This window comes from Periplaneta americana, chromosome 14 (genome assembly GCF_040183065.1).
Source record: "Periplaneta americana isolate PAMFEO1 chromosome 14, P.americana_PAMFEO1_priV1, whole genome shotgun sequence".
NCBI lineage: Eukaryota > Metazoa > Arthropoda > Insecta > Blattodea > Blattidae > Periplaneta > Periplaneta americana.
Genome location: NC_091130.1, coordinates 39813665 through 39831881, shown reverse-complemented (window position 1 = coordinate 39831881; position 18217 = coordinate 39813665). Strand labels below are relative to the sequence as shown.

At 35.2% G+C, this 18217-nt stretch overlaps 1 protein-coding gene across 4 annotated transcripts in view; it reads left to right on the top strand.

Moving 5' to 3' along the window:
- Positions 1 to 18217, top strand: part of Shab (Shaker cognate b) — a 560996-nt gene that overhangs the window by 206531 nt on the left and 336248 nt on the right. The gene's annotated exons all lie outside the window — the stretch shown is intronic.

Genomic DNA, 18217 nt, shown 5'->3' with positions numbered 1-18217 from the left:
ACACAATACAATTATACAATACACAATATAATTTAACACAATAATAATAAAACATAAATAAAATACCTAATTTTACATTAAAACCTACATAATTATGTATAGGCCCTACATAAGTTTCAATAGTCTTTCACTTTATTCTCATCTCACTCACTGTAGTGGCACTATGACGCATTTCACTGACACTTTAGCACACATTTCACTGACACACTAGAACACATTTCACTGACACTATAGAACACATTTCATTGACACTATAAATTATCACTGATCGGAACTATTCACTGCACTATAAAACCATAACTCCACTTACTCACCTCGCTTCACTGATACAACAGTTCAAATAAGTCAAATAATTACACCCTTATGCATACTGTACTTATGAACAGAACTACATTTAAACTAAACATTTCTAGTCTAAGGCCTTCTTACACGCTATTTTTAAATAATTTACAATTCAAACCAAGGAGGTAACTCGACAGGCTAAATAAATACATGTCACCTTAAAAAAATTAAATGTTAAATGTTACCTTAATTTTAATTTGCACTTGATACACAACTTTTTAAATTATTCTTGAAACTCCTTAAGGAAGGACAGCCCTCAAAGACCGCTGCAGATAGGTCATTCCAATCATTTATAGTTCTATTTAAAAATAAGAATTTACCTACATAGGTTTTCTGTTTCCTACATTTGATTTTAAAATCATGATCGTTCCTACCATAGTAAGTTGGCTTTTCTAACCGAGCCGTTATGTCTACCCATGCTTTCTGACCTAGATGTGCTCTATACAATGATGTTATTCTAGTTTTCCTACGTCTGTTTTCCAAAGTTTCCCATTTAAGTTCTTTTATCGTATCGTTTCCATTTTATCTTTTACCTTTAACAAATTTAGCTGCCCTATACTGGATTCTTTCTAAGGAATTTATCTAATATATTCTATAAGGATCCCAACATGTAGTTCCGTATTCCATTAACGGTCGCACTAACGTTAGATATGCTATTTCCCTCGATTTGGGGCTAGCCTTTCTCAAGATTCTCATAATAAAGTGAAGTGCCCTCCATGCTTTACCCGTAACATTATCAACATGCTCTCCCCAAGAAAGTTTGGAGTTTAAATACACTCCTAGGTATTTACAACATTGTACTTGCGGAATTACAACACCACTGAATTCGTAATTAAGACTAGTTTCCTCTCGGGTTTTACAAAATGTTATAGATTTACTTTTAGAACCATTTATTTTCATCCTATGCGTTAACGCCCAGTTATAAATGTTATTCAAGTCTGTTTGAATAGCATCTACATTTGAATTATTTCTAATCTTTCTATAGATAATGCAGTCATCTGCAAATAGCCTCACATTTGATGTAATATTCTGGCATAGGTCATTTACGTATATTATAAAGAGTAATGGACCCAGAACGCTGCTTACGTATTAGGAAGTGAAGACTTTATAAAGTCTAGGTAGGTAGTATCGTTCTCCATTTTTCTTCTTTCGTTGCCGAGCTACCATACGAGGAATCTATTTGCCACACCGTTAATCATTATCATGTCGTAGCTCCTATGTTAATAAATCAAACGCACTGTAATTCAGCAAATAACTGAGCGGCAAATAACGTCTTCTTGTGCTTTCTGCGAACGCCAATGAAAGAGCCAAAATGGCGGGCGATTATATTAAGTATTTATCGAGCCTTAAGAAATGAATAACGTCTTCGTCAGCGAATCACAAGACGCACACGTTTAAATGTAGCCGACCTGCAACGCGATTGGCTGCCGGAAATTAGAGCGCCGGTTTTTATAGAGTCGTGCACAACCGGTTACGAAAAATATAAATTATATATTGCTATTGAACACCTGGCACTATAGCCGGTATGCAAAGCTCTCCCATCTCGCAGAGTTTCTCAGGTTCGGAAAGGTATTTTGTAGGAGCCCTGTACATACAGTAATTGCAGCAGATTATTCAACACATGGTAATTTGTAACAATAATTGAAACTAATGTCTTGTAATGCCTTTAAGTTGGTCACTTAACGACGCTGTAGGCCTATCAACTATTGTGTTATCTAGCGTCGATGAGTGATAGACAGGCTTCGAGACTTCGGACCCGATAGAGCAGTTCAGTGGGAAATCCGCATAACAGCGTACTGAGTATAGTAGTAAAGCGTAGGCTACAGTGGGTGGGGGTACTGTAGAATGAATGCCAACAAATACGCAAAGGAAAACGCTCTGAATTTGAAGGTTCTGACGAATAATTTGGTTTTCATACAAACCTATTTTCAAATGGTGTCTGAAGCTATTACATGGTTAGAAAAGTCAGAGCAAGAGATGCCGGAAGTCCTGAAAATTAATTGAGGAAATGACACAGAGAATTAATGAGGCACCAAGTACACCGGTTACTGAACATGTAAAACAGAAGTGGAAATCAATTTTATGTAAAAATAACGGATATGGAACATTGTGTACTATAAATAGCAAATTAGTGGACATAGAGTCATCCGAGAATAAAGGACTGTCTCTTAGAGACAGCAATGATGTTAGGTTTCTTCGTTTTGCTTCTATCACGTCATGCGATGTAGAGCGCAGCTTTTCACAGTACAAACTGTGTTTGGCAGATAACCGGAAAAGATTTACGTTTGAGACACTGAAAATGTATCATATAGTACATTGCAATTCGGTACTGTAACTGCACTTCCTAAAGACGACCAATAGGATAAATGAAGAAATTAAAATTGCTACATGTTTATTTCCACCATTAACACTGTGTACAATTAAACATGAACGCTTATAAAAGACATCAGAATAAATGCTTTTCATATTCTCTTGACATTGTTATTGTGTAGTGTATATTTACTTTCAGAATCTACATATGTGTGTGTTTTCCCCATACTACCGTACTCTACTCTAAATAGCAACGTTGTTACCTCAACACATCTCTGCCTTTCACTACCTGCAGCGAGTCAACAACCTATAGTTCATGCACAGTAAACTTATTTTATCGGGTCCAAAGTCTCGAAGCCTGGTGATAGAGAAATGGTATTTGGTGAGGTGAGGCCGAATATTCGCCATAGATTACCCGAAATTCGTCTTACGGCTGGGAAAAATCTCTAAAAATACCCAACCAACAACCAAAGCAAGAATCGAACCCACGCCCGAGTGCAACTCCGGATCAGCAGGCAAGCGCCCAAGCCGTCTGAGCCGTGCCGGTGGCATGTCTTCCTTTAACAACCCTGTACAAATCGAAATTAAATGAGATTTCGCATCTCTGTGTTATTTACTAACAATTGAAATCCGTTCTCATTACTTGAGTGGTGTGACGATATTTTTTTCGGTCCTTTCCGACAATCAAATAATCCATTTCAACAGTATTCTTAGTAGGGAGTATCATGGTCGAACGGTTGGTCAAAATTGAATTTTTTTTTTTTTACCGACTGGATTATTAGTCATTGTCTTTAATGTCACGTGCTGAATGTTATTGGAAGTGGAGAATCACTGGTGATTACGTAGAAAGTACATCAGATGCTTCGCTTTTTCAAACTTTCCTTTGAGGGTTGCACACTGCTCGGAATTTAACAGTCCTGACCTGCATTGCGGTTAATTAAATAAAATTGCCTTTCACAGATAGAAATCGCTCGCTTTATACAAGAATTTCATTTCTGACTTCGTCTTTTTCTTCCCATGGACAATACTGAAGGTATAAAGCAAATTCTTGAGCCAAAAATACGAAGCATTTTTGTATTGATATTAGATTTCATCGTATGCAAATTGTTAAAATTTGAGCGTTGAATCGCCTATACTTTCGATGTTATATCGATATCAATCCTACGTGCTTGAGAATGCATTTCTTGCGTGTCAATCCTTTAATACACAAGCAGGGCGGAGGGGTAAGTCATGATCTCCCTCCCTTTAGCTATCACTTGTTCATTCAACGTTAAGCAGGTTGACTATCCTTCCCATCCTACCTTCCCCTTTGTTGTGTATTGCTGGCGACATTTTCTGTGACGTAAGCTTTGCCGACCGCTCTTGAGAGTATCGAAATCTATCGACACTTTTGGAAAAGGGTTTTATGTTTTTCCAGTACCTTTACCTTTTAGGGGATTCTTTCTTTTTGTCTGTCTGCCTTTCCTTCCTTCCTTCCTACCTCCCTCCCTCCCACCGTCCTTCCCATTTTCTCTCTTTTCCTCCGTCCCTCCCTCCTTTCTTTTTTCCTTCTTTCATTCATTTATTCTTTCTTTCCTTTTTACTTCATTTCCTTTATTCTTTCTTTCTTACTTTCCTTCATTCTTTTTACTTCATTTTTTGTCCTTTCCTTCTTTCCTCCATTCTTCCTTTCTTTTCTTCTTCCTTTCTTTCCTCCTTTATTTCTTTTCTTCTTTCTTTCCTTCTTTATTTCTTTCGTTCTTTCTTTTCTTCTTTCTATATTTTTTCTTTTCTTCTTTCTTTCTTTCTTTCTTTCTTTCTTTCTTTATTTCCTTCTTTATTTCTTTCCTTATTCCTTTCTTTCCTTTTTCCTTCTTCCTTTCCTTATTTTTCGTTTCTTCTTTCTCTCTTTCTTTCTTCATTTCCTTATTTCTTTCTTTCTTCTTTCTCTTTCTCTTCTTCTTTATTTCTTTTCTTCTTTCTTTCTTTCCTTCTTTATTTCTTTCCTTCTTTCTTTCATTCTTTCTTTTCTTCTTTCTTTCTTTCCCTCTTTCTTTCATTCTTTCTTTTCTTCTTTCTTTCTTTCCCTCTTTCATTCTTTCCTTCTTTCTTTCCTTATTTCTTTCCTTTCCTTCCTTCTTTCTTTCCTTTCCTTCCTTCCTTCTTTCTTTCCTTTCCTTCTTTCTTTTTCTTTCTTTTCTTTCCGCCTTCCTTCCATTTTTTCATTCTTTCCTTCTTTCTTTCTTGTCTTCTTTCCTTCCTTCTATCTTCTTTCCTTTATTCTTTCTTCCTTTCCTTCATGCTTCCTTCCTTTCCTCCTTTCATTTTTTCTTCCTTTTCTTCATGTTTTCCTTACTTTCTTCATTCTTTCTTCCTTTCCTTCTTTCCTTCATTAATTATTTTTTTTTTCATTCTTTCTTCCTTCTTTCGTTCATTATTTTTTTCCTTCTTTCCTCTTACTTTCTATCTTCCCTCATTCTATCTTTTCTTCTTTCTTTCTTTCTTTCTTTTCATTTTTCTTCTTTGTTTCGTTCATTCTTTCTTTCCTCCATTATTTTTTATTTCTTTTCTTCTTTTCTTTCCTTCATCCTTTCTTTCATTTCTTCTCTTCTTTCTGTTTTCTTTCTTTTTTCATTCTTTCCTTCTTCCTTTCGTTTGTTTGTTTCTTTCTTTCTTTCTAGCATTCTTTCTGGTTCAGGTGTAGGCTAAGTTAGACTTTCAATATATTAAATCCAAATTTAAAATAGACCTAATACTCGCTAGTAACTCCCGTTTCATGTATGTTGGCGGCTTCTTCAAAGTCAAACAATAGTGTCAATAAAACAATTAGAAAGTAACTAGCAGGTTGTAGTATTCGTTAGTACCTACCGAAATTCAATACAAAGTTGGCGAAAGAAAATTCAACCTGACAGCTAGAAAACCACTAATAATTTCCTAGCATGTATTGAAATAGAATATGGCTAGGTTTCAGCATTAGGATATAAAGTAATAAGACCCAGACTACAGCTACTGTATTTTGTAATCGGAAATGCTACCACTAGGTCTGCAACTAGCCATTGTAAATGAGAAAGCTCGTAAACCGGAACGCATGTCCAGTAAGGAAGTGCATGAAACTCATTTTCACTCGGCCTCAGAGTAGATAGAAATGAAATAAGTATGAGGGCAGCCTTGAACTCTGCGTGATTCCTCCACGGCGGATTAGGAATGAAGTGTCGTAATTTCGCTGAACTCTTCGTGCTCGCGCATATACTACCGCCGATCGATCGATTTTCTTGTGAAATGTAATATTACGTAGACCTGCGTGCGACTGATCACGCGTGTCCCGTGCATTCGTAACGTGTTGCTCGATCACCTTTCAAGTGGAAGTGAAGCTCTTTCTCGATTGTTTACGATAAGCACGGACTCTTATGTTTTTCATTTTTAAGCATCAAACTACGAAAAAGACTCAAATGTATGAATTTTTATATTTGTCTTTACCCACGACTTTATCACTTTAATTGTTATCATCATTGTCATGGTCGTCATTATTGCCACCGTCATTGTTACAGACATCGTCGTCCCCCATGGTCTGTGCTATTGCCAACCTAGTCATCATGGTCGTTGTGGCTATATCATTGTCAGTGTTGTTACTTTCAATATAATCGCCATGCTTATCCAAATTATTGTTGTATTTGCTGTCATTGTTGTCATTATTACCTTTGTTGGCATTTTCATTCTTGGCGCTGCTATGGTCATTGCTATCGATGCTATTGTTCATTGTTACCTTGGTCGTTGTTGTTGCCATAGTCACTGCTGTCGCATGATCGTTGTTGTCGCTGCCATAGTCATTGTTGTTGCTGATATGGTCCTTGTTGTCGCTGCCATGGTCATTGTTGGTGCTGATATGGTCCTTGTTGTCGCTGCCATAGTCATTGTTCTTGCTGATATGGTCCTTGTTGTTGCTGATATGGTCCTTGTGGTCGCTGCCGTGGTCATTGTTGTTGCTGATATGGTCCTTGTTGTCGCTGCCGTGGTCATTGTTGTTGCTGATATGGTCCTTGTTGTCGCTGCCATGGTCATTGTTGTTGCTGATATGGTCCTTGTCGCTGTCATGGTCATTGTTGGTGCTGATATGGTCCTTGTTGTCGCTGCCATGGTCATTGTTGGTGCTGATATGGTCCTTGTTGTCGCTGCCATAGTCATTGTTCTTGCTGATATGGTCCTTGTTGTTGCTGATATGGTCCTTGTGGTCGCTGCCGTGGTCATTGTTGTTGCTGATATGGTCCTTGTTGTCGCTGCCATGGTCATTGTTGTTGCTGATATGGTCCTTGTTGTCGCTGTCATGGTCATTGTTGGTGCTGATATGGTCCTTGTTGTCGCTGCCATGGTCATTGTTGGTGCTGATATGGTCCTTGTTGTCGCTGCCATAGTCATTGTTCTTGCTGATATGGTCCTTGTTGTTGCTGATAAGGTCCTTGTGGTCGCTGCCGTGGTCATTGTTGTTGCTGATATGGTCCTTGTTGTCGCTGCCATGGTCATTGTTGTTGCTGATATGGTCCTTGTTGTCGCTGTCATGGTCATTGTTGGTGCTGATATGGTCCTTGTTGTCGCTGCCATGGTCATTGTTGGTGCTGATATGGTCCTTGTCGCTGCCATAGTCATTGTTCTTGCTGATATGGTCCTTGTGGTCGCTGCCGTGGTCATTGTTGTTGCTGATATGGTCCTTGTTGTCGCTGCCATGGTCATTGTTGTTGCTGATATGGTCCTTGTTGTCGCTGCCATGGTTATTGTTGTTGCTGATATGGTCCTTGTCGCTGCCATGGTCATTGTTGTTGCTGATTTGGTCATTGTTGTCGCTGCCATGGTCAATGTTGTTGCTGATATGGTCCTTGTTGTCGCTGCCATGGTCATTGTTGTTGCTGATATGGTCATTGTTGTCGCTGCCATGGTCATTGTTGTTGCTGATGTGGTCATTGTTGTCTCTGCCATTGTCGTCGCTGCCATGGTCATTCTTGTCGCTGCCATTGTCGTTGCTGCCATGCTCATTCTTGTAGCTGCAGCGGTCACTGTTGTCGCTGTTGTTAAACTAGTTAATAAAACGATGTTCCGGAAATTGAAGCTATAATATAGACATTTTCAAAATATTGTTTACAGTTATAACTTATTCAAAACAAAAATGGATTAGTTTGCAAATTCATAACGAAGGAGACAATATATACATACTACAAATAATGCCCATGGCTTGTCAGTATATCTTTTCATTAATAATCTTCCTCGTATGTAATCGTGAAAACTTTGTAACTAATTCAACAGTTCATAGCATAAAAAACTTCAAAAAATGACTTACATACTACATCGGCAAGTCTATCGTGCTATCAAAAAGGAGTACGTTATATAGCAGTAAAAATTTCTAATGCCTCCCTATCGATATAAAAAATGAAACTCAAGACACAAGATTATTTAGGGCCAAATCACGCCTTCTATTCTGTAGGTGAATTCATGACATTGAATAACACTTCATTAAATTGATACTAAAACTATGTGTTGTACTAGTAGACTATATTGTAAATCTCGTCTGTATATATTTCATTTAGACTGTGACTATAAATTAAGACTTTATAATAGTATTAAGTTTTTTGACTTGTTCCATATTCTAGCTGTAAGCAATGTATGAATACCATGGAATGTTAATAAATACAATACAATACAATACAATAGGACTAATCGGATATGAAGATAGCAACAAAAGTGATTCAGTGTTTTATGGTAACTTTAATGTAAAAATTCTGCGCCATGTTGGTCCAATCACTATTCACCTTCAACATCTGATTCGTTAGACGTACCCAATATGTTGTGTGACGTGTCAGTTCGATTCCACGCCGTGAGCAACTTCGGTCATAATCTTCAAAATGTATAAAATATTGTAGAACGTCGTATAAATTAAATATCACCCAGTGCCATACAGCAAAAACCATTACTCATCTCTTTCCTTTCAATGTACGGACAAGTTCCCCTCCTGTCTCTTTTCACTTAAACATGAACGTTGTTTCCTGATAGAGGTACGAGTATTTATTCCATTTGAATTTACCCATGTTTCTTTACTTTCGCTCTCAGACAGTGTTTATATATATTTATTTCTTAAAATCTCCCACTCGACTCTTTCAGTTATGTGTATTCAAGCTGAATGGGATTTCTTTGGGATTCACAGCCGTTTCTCTGAGCTTCCTTACATAATACCAAAGCGGGAAAGAGTGGCGCCGCTTTCTCGAAGATCGTGCAGTATTTTAGTGGTAAACTCTGCATTTCATTGGGCTTTCTTTCTCCCGCTATTATACAAAAATGGAAAAAAAAAAAATCTGTCACAGAAGAAGAATTACGAATTCATAAATAACTTAGCAACTTGGTAACTATCTTTCACGCTACCACCGGTGTAGCAAAGGCGGTAGTGTGTTCGCTGGTTCATAGCCGCGCTTGGGCGCAGTTTCTATTCTCACGTGACCTTATCAACTGGTTGGGTTTCTTCCGAGGTTTTCTCTAACCGTAAGGGGAATTTAAGGTAATCTGTGGCGAATCTTAGGCTTCATCTCGACATATAAAATTCCATTTACTGCGAAACCAAGTGGCCCGGGTTCGAATCCCGGTCGAGGCAAGTATATGGCTGACGTTTTTCCGTGGTTTTCCATCAACCCCTGAGCAAATGTTGGGTAACTATCGGTGCTGGACCCCGGACTCATTTCAGCGGCATTATCATCTTCATTTCATTCAGGCGCTAAATAACCTGAGATGTTGATATATAGTCATAAAATAACCTACTAAAAAACAAATCCATTGACACTAAATAACCTAGTGTTTGGTACAGCATCATTAAATTACCAATTAAAATTAGTAGTAATAGTAATAAAAGATAAAATGTGAAAGGTAGTCCCTTCCTATTCAACGAAGACACATGAGGAGCATGGAGGTAGAACCCATGCTTTCTTGACCTTAGCACTAGAATGATGTGGTGTGATCAGCACGAAAATCCGATCGCTTTTTACCTCCGGTAAAGACACTGAATTTGACAGAAGGCTGAATGTAAATCCCGGGATCGTTCTGGAAGTTTGACAAAGAGAAAATCCTGTCACCACCCTGGATCGAACACCGGACCTTCCAATCCGCGGCCAGCTGCTCTACTAACTGATCTTAACGGCCGCCAGTAATAGTATAATAATAATAATAATAATAATAATAATAATAATAATAATAATAATTTATTTATTTAGACTATTAACGTGCAAAACAACAGCGCAAGGCCAATTACAGGTTAGCACGAGATACAAAACAAAACAAAACAGAAGAAATGATGATGAGAATGAATGATAGAAATGGCAGTGAAATAGAATACAATCAATATAATAATAATAATAATAATAATAATAATGATAATAATGATAATGATAATAATAATAATAATAATAATAATAATAATACGAAAAGCCTGAAATCCCATAGGGGCAACGGCCTCCTACAGGAGTGTAGGATGAGCTGAAGGTCTACTACACTTGGGGAGCCAGTCCAAGAGAGCTTACACTATACTTACAAACTAAACACATAAACAAATTATACCAACTAAATACGAAAAACTATACTGACTAAACACATAAATTATGCAAACTAAACATCCACAAAAAAACTATGCAAACTAAACACACAAATTATAATCTGAACACACAACTATCCACACAAAACACACGATAAAAAAAATTACACAAACTGAACACATACACAGTCTTAACTCACACACAAACTAAATACACAAAAACCTATGCAAATTGCACACATAAATTGTACAGCCTAAACACACAAACTAAACTAATCGCACAAAAAGGATACCATTGAATACTAAAATTATACAGTAACTAAATACATGAACTATACCAACTTGTACACGGAATCAAACTATCCAAACTGACACACACAAAAATGACTATATAAATAATACACAACTATACACAGCTTACACAGTGTTCGTAATTTCTTCCAGCCTTTTCCATGCCTGCCTGTCCCTCGCTGTTCTCGTCCACTGCCCTCCAGTCTCTCTCCGGAACACGTCCGACCACTTTTTCCTTGGACGTCTTCTGCTTCTTTTCCCAATGCGTGGGTCATAATAATAATAATAATAATAATAATAATAATAATGACAATTATATTAATAATAATAATAATTATATTAATGATAATGATAATAATAATTGTAACAATGATAATGACAATAATAATGACATTGGTAATAATAATAGTAATGATAATGATAATAATAAATGACGATAATAATGATAACAATAACGATAATAATGATAACAATAATGATAATGATGATAATGATAAAATTGATACTGATAACAATAATGATACTCGGAATAATAATAGTAATGATAATAATAATAATAATAATGACAATTATATTAATAATAATAATGAAAATTATATTAATAATAATAATGACAATTATAATAATAATGACAATTATATTAATAATAATAATGACAATTATAATAATAATGACAATTATATTAATAATAATAATAATGACAATTATATTAATGATAATGATAATAATAATTGTAACAATGATAATGACAATAATAATGACATTGGTAATAATAATAGTAATGATAATGATAATAAATGATGATAATAATGATAACAATAACGATAATAATGATAACAATAATGATAATGATGATAATGATAAAATTGATACTGATAACAATAATGATACTCGGAATAATAATAGTAATGATAATAATAATAATAATAATAATGACAATTATATTAATAATAATAATGACAATTATATTAATAATAATAATAATGACAATTATATTAATAATAATAATAATGACAATTATATTAATGATAATGATAATAATAATGACATTGGTAATAATAATAGTAATGATAATGATAATAATAAATGATGATAATAATGATAACAATAACGATAATAATGATAACAATAATGATAATGATGATAATGATAAAATTGATACTGATAACAATAATGATACTCGGAATAATAATAGTAATGATAATAATAATAATAATGACAATTATATTAATAATAATAATGACAATTATATTAATAATAATAATAATGACAATTATATTAATGATAATGATAATAATAATTGTAACAATGATAATGACAATAATAATGACATTGGTAATAATAATAATAGTAATGATAATGATAATAATAAATGATAATGATAATAATGATAACAATAACGACAATAATGATAACAATAATGATAATGATGATAATGATAAAATTGATACTGATAACAATAATGATACTCGGAATAATAATAGTAATGATGAAAATAATAATAATATAATAATAATAATAATAATCACCAATTATTTCGAGAAAAATTAGTTCCGACACCGAGAATCGAACCCGGGACCTCTCGAATTAATAGGTGATATACACATTGACTACTTTATAATAGCTGTGATAATATTCAAGAGAATGGCGAGACCTCATATATATGAATATGTGATGTAATAATAATAATAATAATAATAATAATAATAATAATAATAATAATATGGTTGTCGGAAAAAATAAATAAGGTAATCGTGAGAATTCGAAACGAGGCAGTAAAACAAGTGGACAGCTTGAAATGCTTGATGTGTACTATAAGCAGTAACGTGAGGTGCTGCCAGGAAGTCAGCAACAGTACACGAAGCTCTTATAGAAAAAGGAGCATTTTCTGCCGGCCGACATCTAGAAATACTAGTAAAGTGAATTGTGTGTAGTGTGGCATTGTATGGGGGGAAAACACGGACATTACTACGAAGTGAAGAGAAACGACTACGAACATTTGAAATGGGGATAAGAAAAATAATGAAACATGTGAAATGGACAGAAAAAATAAGAAATGAAGCTATGCTAGAAAGAGTGGGTAAAGAAATAATTATTGCTGAAACTGATCAGGAAAAGGAAAAGAAATTTGCTTGGTCACTGGCTGAGAAAAAGGATGCACTGGAAGAAATGGTAAACCGGAGAAAAGTTCGGAGAGAAGGAGATATCAGACGATATGAGACATTAAGTTATATGGATCGTATGCGAAGACTAAAAGGAAAGATTGGAGAATTCTGGGTTTGCAGTGAAAGACCTGCTCTTGGGCAGATGACTATGATGATGATGATAATAATAATAATAATAATAATAATAATTTATATTTATATTTATTTATTTAATGTGCTGTACAACAGCCAGTGGCCAATTACAGTTCAGCACAAATATAACAAAAATATAAAACAAAAATAATTATTACACATAAATATAATTACAATTAATTACAATAATGAAGATGAATGGATAACTAAGAACACTATGAGACAATGATAATTGAGTATAATGGCTAAAAGAATACATAAATGATAAATCGTTGCCAAGAGCAAACTAAGTCTATACATTGAAGGGATCGAATTCGCAGCCATGCATGTTGGCATTTTTAATGCATCTGGAGACTGGTGAAAGAAATTTCGAATTTCTAATATAGAAAAGTTTGTGGGCTCTCATATCTTTTGTTCGAATACGTAAGGTAATATTGATTAAGAAAGAGTCACAGGATATATCACCTTTGAGGACTTTACAAAAGAACAGATAATCTAGCTCATGGCGTCTAGCATATAGATTTTGACAATTAAAATATTCACATTTTCTCTCATAACTATACCCGGAATTAATGGGCAGAAATCTGAATGAACATAAGGAAATAAATTTTCTTTGTATATTTTCTAATTTAGCCGAGTCCGTAGTTGTAATCGAGTTCCAAACTACAGATGCATATTCGAGTTTCGATCGCACCAATGTATAGTATAGCATTAAAAGAGAATCGGGCGTGGAAAAAGAATAAGTTATTGACCGTATTATTCCTAGCATTCTGATTGCGTGATTGTAAATGTAATCAACATGACTATGAAAATACAATTTACTGTCAAAGAATATTCTCAAATCTTTTACGCAATCAGTTCTGTTAATTAGTACATTATTTAGATAATAATTAAATTTCAGTGAAGAAGTTTTTCTAGAAAAGGTTATTACATTAGTTTTGGATACTTTAATTTTCATACCATTTTCTTCCGACCATTTAGCGACTGAATTAATGTCACATTGATGTGATTGACAGTGAGTACTACTTTTGATTGTACGAAAAATTTTTAAATCGTCTGCAAATAATAAACAGTCAGAACTTATATATAATAATAATAATAATAATAATAATAATAATAATAATAGACAATACTAATGAAAGTAATTAATGTGTACATTAGCTGTAATTGATTGTATTGGTATCGTTTATTGATTTTTCGCAGAGAGCGCCAGTTTTAATTTCATATAAATGCTCCTATTACTGCACAGTGCGTTTCTTAATTGAATCGTTAGTTGTAATGGCTGACGACAGAATACGAACAGCGCAATGATAAAGTTAACAAGCTATTCCCAGTTCATCTGGGACACTCTAACAACTACCAACAAGACTCTTATTGGGACAGATGAAATACCCCAGTATTTATTGAAGCTAATGGAAGCTTAAACACTTCAAAATAGTTTAAATGCAACGCATTCAGTCAGGATTTATGTAACAAAAGTTACTATTATATTTAAACTGTGTTTGTTTCGACATGAATACACATAGCTATATGGCAAAACAATGGTTTCGTATAGCGGAGTTTTTATACTTTTATCTCCTGTATCTACAGTTATTAATTACGACTAAGATATTTTTTTCCTCGAGACAAATTATTTAATTTATTTTATTTTATTTTATTTTAAATCTACCACCAACAGGAGCAGGCTTCCAATTAGAGGTGGCTTACATAGATATATACCCAAAATACATAATAAGAGGAAAAAAAAGAACAAAACAAACAACACAAACGAAAGAAAGAAAATACATAATGGTAATAGATGCTAGAATACAATATTGCCAGTTATTATAGTGCCAAATGTCAATTATTTAAAAACTAGATTAAAAACATTATAATACACTTCTTCATAATTTAAATATTTATGGAAATGCAATTATTTTTAATATTGTATGAAATTTTTCAATTGTTAAACTGAAATCCAATTGAGAATCACAGCTTAAAGACAGAGAGTTGTAAGTATTACACATAACAAACAATGGAGAGTTCTTGAAGAAAACAGTTCTAGGAATAGGAATAATAAAAGGTTGCCTATGAAGTGATATAAAGAATGATTCAGGACTAAAGGATCTTACTTTGAGGGGTCATAGTATGTGCGATTCTAAAGGGAAAATATTGTATGAACATATATCTTATTCTCAACGGTTTCGGAGAAAACCAATCAAAACCATGAAGAATGGGGACAGTGGAGGTCATAGTAAAATAAAAGAGTGTTCTCTGTATGCTGTTTTTAATACTCTCTTCTTGTTTACAAACAATGTGTTAAAAAATGTCACCGTTGACCTCGATGCACTTTGCAGCTCGTGTAGCCATATGCCGTGTTGCTAATTTGAGCTGGTTCGGACATTCCATAATCTGGAAACAAGGATTTAAAACGCGGGCAAGCAATTGCTCTCTTGTTCGCACTTTCGCTTGTAGACTTCTCTTTACCCAACCCTACAAACAATAACCTAATGGTGTAAGGTCGGGTAACCTCGGTAGTCAAGAAATGACACCATCGCGACCGATCCAAAGCATAGGATAAGTTTTATTGAAGTACTGGATCACTGGCCGGCTGGAATATGCATATGCATTAGTGTGAACAATATTGCAGTGGAAAGAAAGGAAACTTAATCCTATTATTTTCAAATATTTCTTGAGAATAAGACATACGTTTATATAATGTTTTTCGTTTAGAACCGTCCGTACTCTCACCTCACAAAGTATATCGCTTTCCTCCCGGTTCTTCCTTTAACACTTGCCTTAATAACCCATACAATTAAAAAGTTTTAATGCCTCCAACAGTATGATTTTTAACCTTGTTGGCCTCTGCGAGCCTACCGTTGTAAATTTAAATTTTTATGTAACTTACACAGTGTGTTCTGCTGGGCTCTCGACAAGGAACACTTGCATCAGATAGGTTGTGTTCATGAATCGGTGACTCAGATATACATCGTGTCTTGTTAAGCTCAAGGTCAGAGCAGACACGTTTAGTTTATACGTCAGAACTTCCCAGACTTCTAACATCTTCGGCTGCTGTTGTTTAAATAGTGCTCTTGATCATGCTTGCTACATTTCTCCTATAGGTTATGTTTATTTTCGACTTTCCCCTTCAAAATTATCTTAAGTTTCTTCAACGGAATGATGCAAAGTGACCAACAGGCTTGGAGTTCACATAGATATTTCCTTGTAGTCCCGAATTCTTTTACAAGAAAGCGAACTTGTACCTTTCAATAAAATTATTTCTTCTCCCATTTTACCCTTCTTTTATTGCATCTTTTCAGAAACTTGTATTTCTGTAAAAGTCTAAATATACAGAGATCAGAAACAACCCTGTAGGTATTCAGTGTCAAAACATTCGCTTTATATTACATACAGGTTATCCCAGAAACTCCATCCACATAATTTAAAAGGGCAATCCCAATCATACCGTCATGGGTAAACATAGCCTACTGCTTTAACGACTTTTAACACTCAAAATAAAATAAACCTTGACTAATTTGAAGGGAAAATTGTTCCGGGGCCGGGTATCGAATCCGGGACATTTGCCTAAGCACGCCAACGCTCTACCGACTGAGCTACCCAGGAACTGTAGCGACCCCAGGCCAATTATTCTCTTTATATCCATATACCGCAAGTGGGTTGACAAGACGTCAGTGACTCAACATTTAGTGCACATTATTCTGTGTGACTTAAATTGTGGTTTCATGTTAATGAAAAGAAGTGTATATTCAAGTCAACTTTACAGGAAGCTATACCTGGAAGCCAGATTTTCATAAAATAAATCTTAATTGAATATAACTTTCATCACTCCTGTAACTCCTTCAAAATGCATCCAACACGACATGTGATACATAGCCTACGATTATACCATAGTGTAACTTGAACAAATGGACGACGTTTCTGGGACACTATGTATGTTGTTTGTTTAGTCAACTGTCCGAAGACGGGTCTGAACCTCACAAGTGATACCAAGAAGGCACACTTATGAGGAAATTACTACTACTACTACTACTACTACTACTACTACTACTACTACTACTACTACTGCCTAACAGCCCAATGTTGGGCCCTAGCCTCCTCTAGCTTCTTCCTCCATCTTTCTCTATCCATCGCCATCCTTCCCCTTGCCGCGCTTCCGAAGAAGAGTCTGGCGAACTCGAGTACCATATTCTTTTGCCTAAGTCGTCTTCTGTTAATCAACGGGTTCCATGCTTCCGTAGAGGTTTCTTGACATCATGTATTTTTACGGATGTAGGGGTGTCAACCCTGCGATCTAACCACCGAACCTGGAGGACCAGCTATATTCCCAGGCACTGGGTACCATTATGGTCGCCTCTTCCGACCCGTATGAGCTACGGTGGGACTATTCTTATTCCCGGTCACCACACGGGAAATGAGGAAACTAGGCCAGGATATAATGGAGTAGGGTAGCCAATTCCTTTCTCTTTCCATTATATAGGCTACATCGCTGACTAGTTACATATTACAGTAGTGAAGGTATAATAATCTGAAACTGCGAATTGTCCTTGTCTGAAGCGACAGGTATCGTATGCCACCCATTTATTGCTTCTAAAATGTATACATTGAGTAGGTGGCTGTTGGTTGTAGATTGCAAAACTTGGGATGACAGTGTGATCTGTATTCAGAATCTACCAGTACATCAATGAAGGTCAACACATTTTACGTTTAAATGCTGAAGAGCACTGTGACTATTAAAGCGCGCATCAACCCTGATGCAAGCCCGGAGTAGTTTTAATGACTGTCTTAAGAGTTTCCAGTCCCTGCCTGCTCGGATAACGCCATTGGAAAGGTCACATGCTCCATAACGAACACGAACCACGACGATGTTCAGCGTTGTATTGTCCTGCTTAAAAGTCAAGCGCATCACACTTTCAACCATGTAAAATTGCTCTATATCTGTGAAATACTACTAAGGGTGTACAAAAAAGTGAATGCACATTTAAAATTGTTGTCTAATTTTACTAAAAAGAAATATTATATTATTTTGGTTGGTATTACCTGGCAAGGTGAATTACGGCTATACTTTCTTCGCTGTAAGAAAAATCCTAGTGTAAGCACGTTGCTGTCATACGCGTGATTGGCTCCCAGTCGAAACACTCATATGACGCAGGAAAATATAGTTCGTATATGGAAACCACATTTTTGTGTTATTTGAAAATAAAATATTGAATTCTAGTTGTTAAATACGATAAAATATTTAACTTTACTCATACAGGATGCGGCAAAACATTTTCCCTAATTTTAAGTTTAAATAAAATATATAGGTGGATCAAAATGCATTTCTTGAGGAATAAGACCAATTTCTTCCTGTATTGCATTTCTTAGGTCTGGCAAAGTTCTCGGCCGATGTTTGAACACCTCAGCCTTAAGTTGCTCCCATAGAAAAAAATCGCAGGATGCA